The sequence below is a fragment of the Dipodomys ordii genome, unplaced genomic scaffold (genome assembly GCF_000151885.1).
Source record: "Dipodomys ordii isolate 6190 unplaced genomic scaffold, Dord_2.0 Scaffold80, whole genome shotgun sequence".
NCBI classification, from domain to species: Eukaryota; Metazoa; Chordata; class Mammalia; order Rodentia; family Heteromyidae; genus Dipodomys; species Dipodomys ordii.
Window position 1 is genome coordinate 9,962,826 of NW_012267296.1, and position 8,215 is coordinate 9,971,040.

The following is an 8,215-nucleotide window of genomic DNA, read 5'->3' on the forward strand; positions in this document are numbered from 1 at the left end:
AGGCATCTATCCTGAACAACATGAACCAGTATACAAGGACACATACACTTCCATGTTTATTGCAGCACTGTTCACAAAACCCGGATATGGAAACAACCCATATGTCCCACCACAGATGAATGGATCCAAAAATTGTGGTATCTGTACATAATGGAATATTATGCAGCCATTAGAAATGACAAAATAATGGCATTTGCAGGGAAATGGATGGAGCTAGAAGAAATCATGTTGAGTGAGGTAAGCCAAGAGCAAAGAGGCAATGGTACACAGTCTCCCTGATAAGTGGATGTCAAATCCAAAATGTTAGGTGATACGACAAAATTAACAGGACTTATAAAACAAAGGACTTCCACTCATCTGGTCGAATCACTACTGAAGAACTCCATGCTGCTGATCACATGTATTGGATATATGTGTACACCAGAGGGGAACCAGGAACAGGACACAGAGCTAGAGGAAATCAGGGAAAAACATATAACAGCGGGACCCATCAGCTGCACTGGACATTGACCAAAATGAACAAAGCAACTCAATGGCAGCGATGGGAGGGAGGGAACAAGTGGGAAAGAGGGAACAGCTGATGCTATACAAAACAAAAGAAATGTACATATCACCCAATGTGGAAGACATAACTATATCGCAAAGCTCATAGAACTCATAAATGTTATAGACCGTGATAGACAATTTGCTCCAGGAAAGTTAGAATGTGTCTGTGACTTTAACTGAGCATCACTATCCCACAATACTGTGAAATTTGGGAAATTATGTAACCACTTAATCACAATAAAAATTTTGAAAAAAATTACATGACAAAAATATGCTCTTATCTAGCAAAGATGAACACATGCTTAAAGAGAAAAGATGGAAGAAATACATTCTGAGCAACTAGAGCTCAAATGTAAGCAGGAGCTGCAATACTCATATCTGATAAAGCAGACATCATACCAAAGAGAGTACACAAAGAAGGTAATTTAATATTGATAACAAGAATAATCCATCAAGGGGATATTGCAATTGTGAATAAATATGCATGGAAAACTTGTGCACACAGTTTACATAAAAACAGCAGTTGGGCTGGGAAGGTGGCTCAGCGGTAGAGTGCCTTGCATGCATGAGGTCCTGGGTTCGCTTCTTCAGCACCACACAAGCAGACAAAGCCAGAAGTGGCCCTGTGGCTCAAGTTGTAGAGTGCTAGCCTTGAGCTGAGAGCTGAGGGATAGCACCCAGGACCAAGTTTCAGGCCCCATGACTGACAAAAAAACAAACAAACAAACAAAAAACAGCAGTTGACATAAAAATCAGGAATGAAGTGTTCACAACTATATACACTTTTTCAATGTAGTGCTTAAATTCTTAGCCATAGCAATAAAGCAAGAGAGAACAATAAGGGGAGGTAAATGAAGAGCCAAATTATCCTTATTTCTAAATAATTTAGCCCTATATTTAAAAATCCCAGAAGACTCTTAGAGGTGAGAAGTAATAGGAAAAATATCTAATTTTTAATAGCCTCACAAAAACCAGACTCTAGGAACTGAATCAAAGAAACAAAAGATTTCTACATGAAAACTATAAAACATAGAAGAATGTTTACAGAAGGTAAAATATGGTGACCATTCACATTTACATACCATCAAATGTAGTAGTATAAAAATGACTATAGTACCAAAAGTGATCTATAGATTCAATGAAAAATACCTACATTCTTTTTTTTTAAATACTTACATTCTTAAAAAAAGTAGAAAAATCAATTCACATGGAATAAGAAGACCTCAAATCAATGAAGTATACTTGAATAATACTGGTGACACACATCACCTGCCTTAAAAGCATACTACAAAGCATGCTAATAAAAACAGCATGAGTCAAAAAAATAGAAATATAGATGCAGATAACAAAACAGAAGACCTATAAATGAATCTACATAGTGGCAGCTATAGATTTTCAACAAAGGTGTCAATAGTGTACTTAGAGAAAGGAAGCTCTCCAACATAGTGTTGGGAAAACTGTATATCCATATATGAAAGACAAAAAATAGGATTGCATTTATCAATGTTGCAAAATTAATTTATAATGAATCAAATACTTATTTAAAATGTAAAGTTTGATTATAATATAGGAAAACAGAGAAAGCACACTAAGTTGTAGGTATAGGCAAAAATATTCTGAATAAGACTCCAATAACTCAGGAAATAAGAACAAGTATAAACAAATTGGACTGAATCAATTAAAAAGCTTCTGGCAATGAAAGATAAAAGAGATAAGAAAGATAATTGAAACTGAGAAAATCTTCATTAACTAATAAAGGACTAAAATCCAGAATATATAAATAGCTCTTATATATATATAAATATATAAATAACTGAATCCAGTTAATAAAAAGGAAAATGAATTAAATAAATAAGAAATACATGAAGAATGCTCATGATATCTTTCTATAAACATATTCACTTCAAAGCACACAAAATGATCAATGCAATAGAATAGAAGACTCAGAAATGAATTCAAACAGCTACAGCCTTCTGATTTTTAAAAAAATTTAAATGTTATTATAATGGTGATGCACAGAGGAGTTACAATTACAAAAGTCAGGTAAAGAATACATTTCTTTTTTGATAATGTCAGTCCTTCTCTCGCTTTCTCCCAGTGTTTCCATCCCATCTCCACCTACAAGTTTTATAGTTCATTTTCAACATAATGTCCAATGAGTACTATTACTGAGCTATCTGATTTTTGGCAAAATGGGAAGAATGGCATTTTCAGCTAATTTTATTTAATAACTGAGATATTCACACTCAAAAACTGAAAGTAGAGTCCTATTTCTCACCATGTATGAATATCAGTTCAAAGTGGATAAGAGATAGTAAAGTAAAACCAAAACCTCAAATGACTAAAGGAATATATTTTTCAACACTTTCTAGACTTAATGTATACCTTACAAAATTAAGAAGAGTGAGGGAAGGGATGGGTTGGGAGGGATGAGTGAGAATGCTGAAAGGGATGACATTGAGATGCATTGTATTCATAAACTGCTTTGTTGACTGGCAATTCTATTTTTTGCCAGACCTGGGGCTTGAACTCAGGGCTTGGGTGCTGTCTTTGTGCCTTTTTGTACTCAAAGATAACACTCTACCACTTGAGCACAGTGCCACTTCTGGCTTTTTCTGAGTAGTTTATTGGAGATGAGAGTGTCATGGACTTTACTTCCTGGGCTGGCTTTGAACCACTATCCTCAGATCTCAGCCTCTTGAATAGCTAGGATTACAAGCATGAGCCACAAGCACCTGCATGACAGGCAATTGTCTTCTACAATTATTTAAATGCAATAAAAATTTCAAACTACTCCCTCCAAAAAATGAGAATAAACCCCACTAGAACATAGTGCCATAATTAATAACATCCTGAATAGAACTCCACTAATAGAACTGTAATAAGACAAAAGGTTAGAAAATTGCATTCAACTAATGAAAAAGATTCTACATGGGAAGCGAGTAGTCACTAAACTGAATAGACAGCCTTCATAATAAGCTAAGCTATTTAAGTTATACATCTGACAAAGGATTAATAATCAGAATATACATGGAGTACAAAATGTAATCCCCCAAACTTCTCAAACATTAACAAGTTAATTAACCTGAAGGCCAATAACCTGAACAGACAGTTCATGAAAGAAGTACAAATGACCAATAAATACATGAAGAAATATTCAACATCCCTGTCCATAAAGAAAATGCAAGTGAAAACAACATGGAGAATGAGCATGAGGAAGGACACAAACAATAAATGTTGGCAAGAATGTGGATAAGAAGTACACCTATTACATTGTTATAATGTTAACCTTGTTTATTAGGCTATTTGACCTATAAATTTTCCTGAGCTATTAATAAAAAAAACTTTCCTCCTTCAGGTAAATATATTTGCCTCCAGCTTTAGCTAGTAATATATCAATAATCTCTCTATTTTGTTAAACAAGATTTGCCAATGAATCTACTTGTTGGATCAGTGTAAGGAAATTGCTGGATCATTCCTTGAAAGTGCTTTCCATTGCTGTTCACAGCCTATCTTCCCCTTGCAATCAATTGGAAGGGAAGGTACTCTTTAGCCTACCTCTTCCCTGATGTGGATTATGTTCATGTAAATACTTGGATACATACATTTATAAAACAAAATAGACAACATCAAGAAGAAGATAGTGCTGGTGCTAGTGCCCTTAGTTACTGGATTTGGGGGACTGAGGGATGTAAGAAAAGAAGAGCAGAAAAGTGAATGTAACAGTCCAATAGGTTTAACTTGGGGAAAAAAAATCCCTGGAAGTGCCACCAAGTCTCCCTCAGCCTGGATGAAAAGGAAATGAAATGCTCACACCCTTTAAAACTAGGGTTCTTTTAAATATTAGTGAGAAAAATTGAAGATAGGCAAGGAAGATGAAAGCTGGGTGAGAGTGGGGAAGCAATCTTATCTTGAGTAGAGGGTTTCAAGGTTTCAATAACATCTGATTCCAGTAAAGACTGTGTCCAGCAGGGGTGTGGCCTTGGTCTCAGGCTCTCTTCTAACACCACCTGGTGCATTTGTTCAGGGGGAAGGGAAGGGTCGATGATTCAGCTGGGTGGGCAGCAAGGACAGTCCTAAGATATGGCTGTCAGGGAGGAAAAGGTGAGTGCCTTCAGTTTAAGTTATTTTCCATCAGGAGACACAACCACAGTGTGAAGGTCCTTTGTTAATTGCCTCCTTGGGGCCAATGGAGAGTGCCTGGTACTGCCTGCATCAGTGTCCTGTTTTCTGTAGGCTATCTTTTTAGCTGAATGACTATGCATGCCTTTTACTGTGAAGATATTTATTGGCTTAATGAAATTCCACTTGTTGATTCTCCCTCTAGTTTTCAGAGTTCCTAGAAATCTAATGAGAAAGTAACTTCTGTGCCAATAAATTTGAATGTTTCTCTTAATCCTTCTTGCAGTAGGTTCAAGATTTCAGGTCTGACATTGATGTCTTTGATCCATTTTGAGTTATTAGTACAAGGCTACAGACACAGATGCAGTTATAATCTTTTACAAATGGATATCCCATTTTCTTGTTTTGGCTATTTGAGGTCTTTCGTGGTTTCTTAAAAATATTTGTGGATTGTAAGACTTGGAAAAAATTATATTAAGTGAATTAAGCCAGGCCCAAAGAAACATAGGTCCCATGATTTCCCTTATTTGCAATAACTAGTATATGTCTGAGTCAAGCAGAAAAGGTCAGTTAAGTTGATGTTAGGGAAATGAACCCTAACATATGTATTCAAAGGTCTTTTTCTTTCATGCGATTGTTTCTAACACATTTATAAGATTATTTCTTTGTTGCTTTGTATGTCCCTCCCCCACAGTATAACCCCTGCTTTCACTGTATGTGATGTTGGTATAACTTGTGGAGGGGAAGGGAAAAAACAAATCGTTTAAATAGGAATACAGGTGGACCCATTGCAACAATGAGATTTAAAAGTTGTTATGTCGAAAACGAACTTTACAACTTTGGTGGGGTGAGGAGGGTTGGGTGAGGGGGAGGAGAGTTGGGTGGGGGTGGGGGGAGGAGGGGATGGGAAGGGAAAACAAAGGAGGAGGCTACAATGCTTGATAAGAAATGTACTCATTATCTTGCCCATGTAATTGTAACCCCTCTGTACAGTATTTTCACAATAAAAAAAATTGTGGATTGTATTCTCTGTCTTTGTGAAACACGGCATTAAGTCTCAGTTTCTTATCCTGTTCTTTCCCTTACAAGAGGGAGTAGTTGGTTCCTAGATATTTGAACTGTTGAACTGCATGATTAACATTGCTTGGGAAGATTAACGCCCTAGGGGACAGGCTGAAATCCTAGAATAGGAGTTGTTCCTCTATGAGTGTGACCTAGCACTTGATGATATCAATAAGGAATTGCAAACCACACAGTCCAAATCTGAGGAAAATGAGCAAGAGGATTTGAAAAGTATATGATCACAATCACTTCAGGAACTAGACCTTAAAGGAATATCATAATCCAGACATAGTGTTAACCTTGTTTGCTAGGTTGGAGACAGTCCATTTGACCTATGACCTTTCTTCAGCTATTAATATTAGAGCAACTTTCCTCCTTCAAGTAAACACATGTGTTTCCACAAGCCCCTTCTTCTTCTTCTTTTATTTTTTTTTGTAGGTTAAGAGACTTGAACTCAGGGGCCGAGGCACTGTACCTGACCTCTTGCTGCTCAAAGCTAGCTCTCTATGACTTAGAGCCACAGTATCACTTATGGTTTTCTGGTGGTTAATTGGAGATAAGAATCTTACACACTTTATTGCCTGGGCTGGCTTTGAACTGTGATCCTCAGATCTCTGCCTCCTGAGTAGCTAGGATTACAGGCCTGAGCCACTGGCACCTGAAAAACTCTTCTATTTTTGTAAAATAAGATTTGTCAATTAATGTACTTGTTGGATCAGTGTGGGGAGCCTGCTGGATAGTTCCTCAAAGGCCTTAGTAATTAGCACTGATATACATATATGTGTATATATGCATATATATATGTGTATATATGTATATATATGTGTATATATGTATATATGTGTGTATATATGTATATATATATATATATATATATATATATATATATACACGAAGATGCTTCCCATGATCATTTCCCTCAGTCCCCAAATTCCAGTATCTAAGGGCACTAGCACTAGTACTTCTTTTGGTGTTGTCTTTTGTTTTTTAATGACAGTATACAGTTATTTTCATTAACACAATTCACATCAGGGAGAAGGTGGGCTAAAGTGCACCTTTCCTTCCAATTGATTATAAGGGTAAGATGGGCTCAGTTACCACAGAACATCCCCTGAATGGGATCTAAGGAGAAGGGATATCCATAACTAAAGTTTCCTGAGTCTGTCTTCAGGGAAGCTTCTGTTTGCTTTCACCAAATAATGTTAATGAATATTTGCAGCCTTTTTGAAATTGAAATGTCCTCATTTGTATAGGTCTTAATGGAAAAATCTGAGATGCCATCAGAAATCCTTTGACCAGAGGGATACAGAAAGAAAAATTTGAGATTTGACAAATATCTCAGATCCATCCTGGCTGACAGTTTTTGTTCTCTTTTGTACAAAATTGGGTGGGTTTTTCTCAGGTTAGAAAACCTTGTCCTCAAGAAGGAATGATATTTATTGGGCAAATGACAAGGCATTGCTTCTCATAGGTAGAATTCCAATGTTGTTCCCTACTGGTAGTAGTGACCTAAAAGGTGAAGACACATTGCATTGGGTAACATAAAGGCTTCCCAAAGAATCTTCTGATTTTAGGCAGGTAGAGTTTTCAAAACAAATGGAAACCTTAATATTGTGATAGTAAAGTCATTCACAAAAGGAAACATGATTTATCATTGAACAACTGGAAAAAGGAGAATATCTGCACAAAATCCTCCATAAATGCCTTAGGAAATGAGTTGTCTACTGCTTCATAATGTAAGGGAGCCTGATGCAGACTCAGTATGAAGGAAGTGGCATTAATGGCTGACCACTTTTTCAAAGGAGCTGGCACAACAATCACTATTTGATCTTTCTCATAACAGCACTCAGGCATAAGAGAACAGGAAGATAATATATAGAGGAGGGTCATGAGAAACATTATGGTGAGTGTCACCAAAGGTTGGCCACTTTCAGCAGAAGGAAGAATTCCACCCAGAGGAAAGTAGGAAGTTCCTTGTGTATCACTTCAATTCTACAATAAGGGCACCAAGGCAAGCCTTAGGACACAGGGGGTATCATTAATTATCTTAAGATAAGGAGGAATACTTAGTCATTTTGAAGAAGAGTTTCCACTCCTACAGTGGTCCTTTGGTTCTTCCTTTTCTGAAGGAGTTTTCTCTGTTGTACACTGTACTCACACCATCCATGTCGAGATCAACAAACAAGTCATTCAAGAATAGTCTGTCACCTATCATTTCAAAAGGCTTAGGTGTAGGGCTATTTCTTTCCCAGACCAAGGCAATAGTTAAGAGTGTAAACCCATTTTCTAATGTCTCTTGGCAAAATTCAGCTGAAGGTCTCTTTAAAGTTTGGTTGGCTTGGAGAGGCAACAAGATGGCGGAGGAGAAGCTGGAATCTGAACAAGCTCTTGCATAGAAAGCAGTTTTAGAGTTCCAGTGAACAGTCCTAAGCCAGAGAAACACACCAAGTGTGCCATCACAGGACAGAGAGTTAGACAAGTGAGA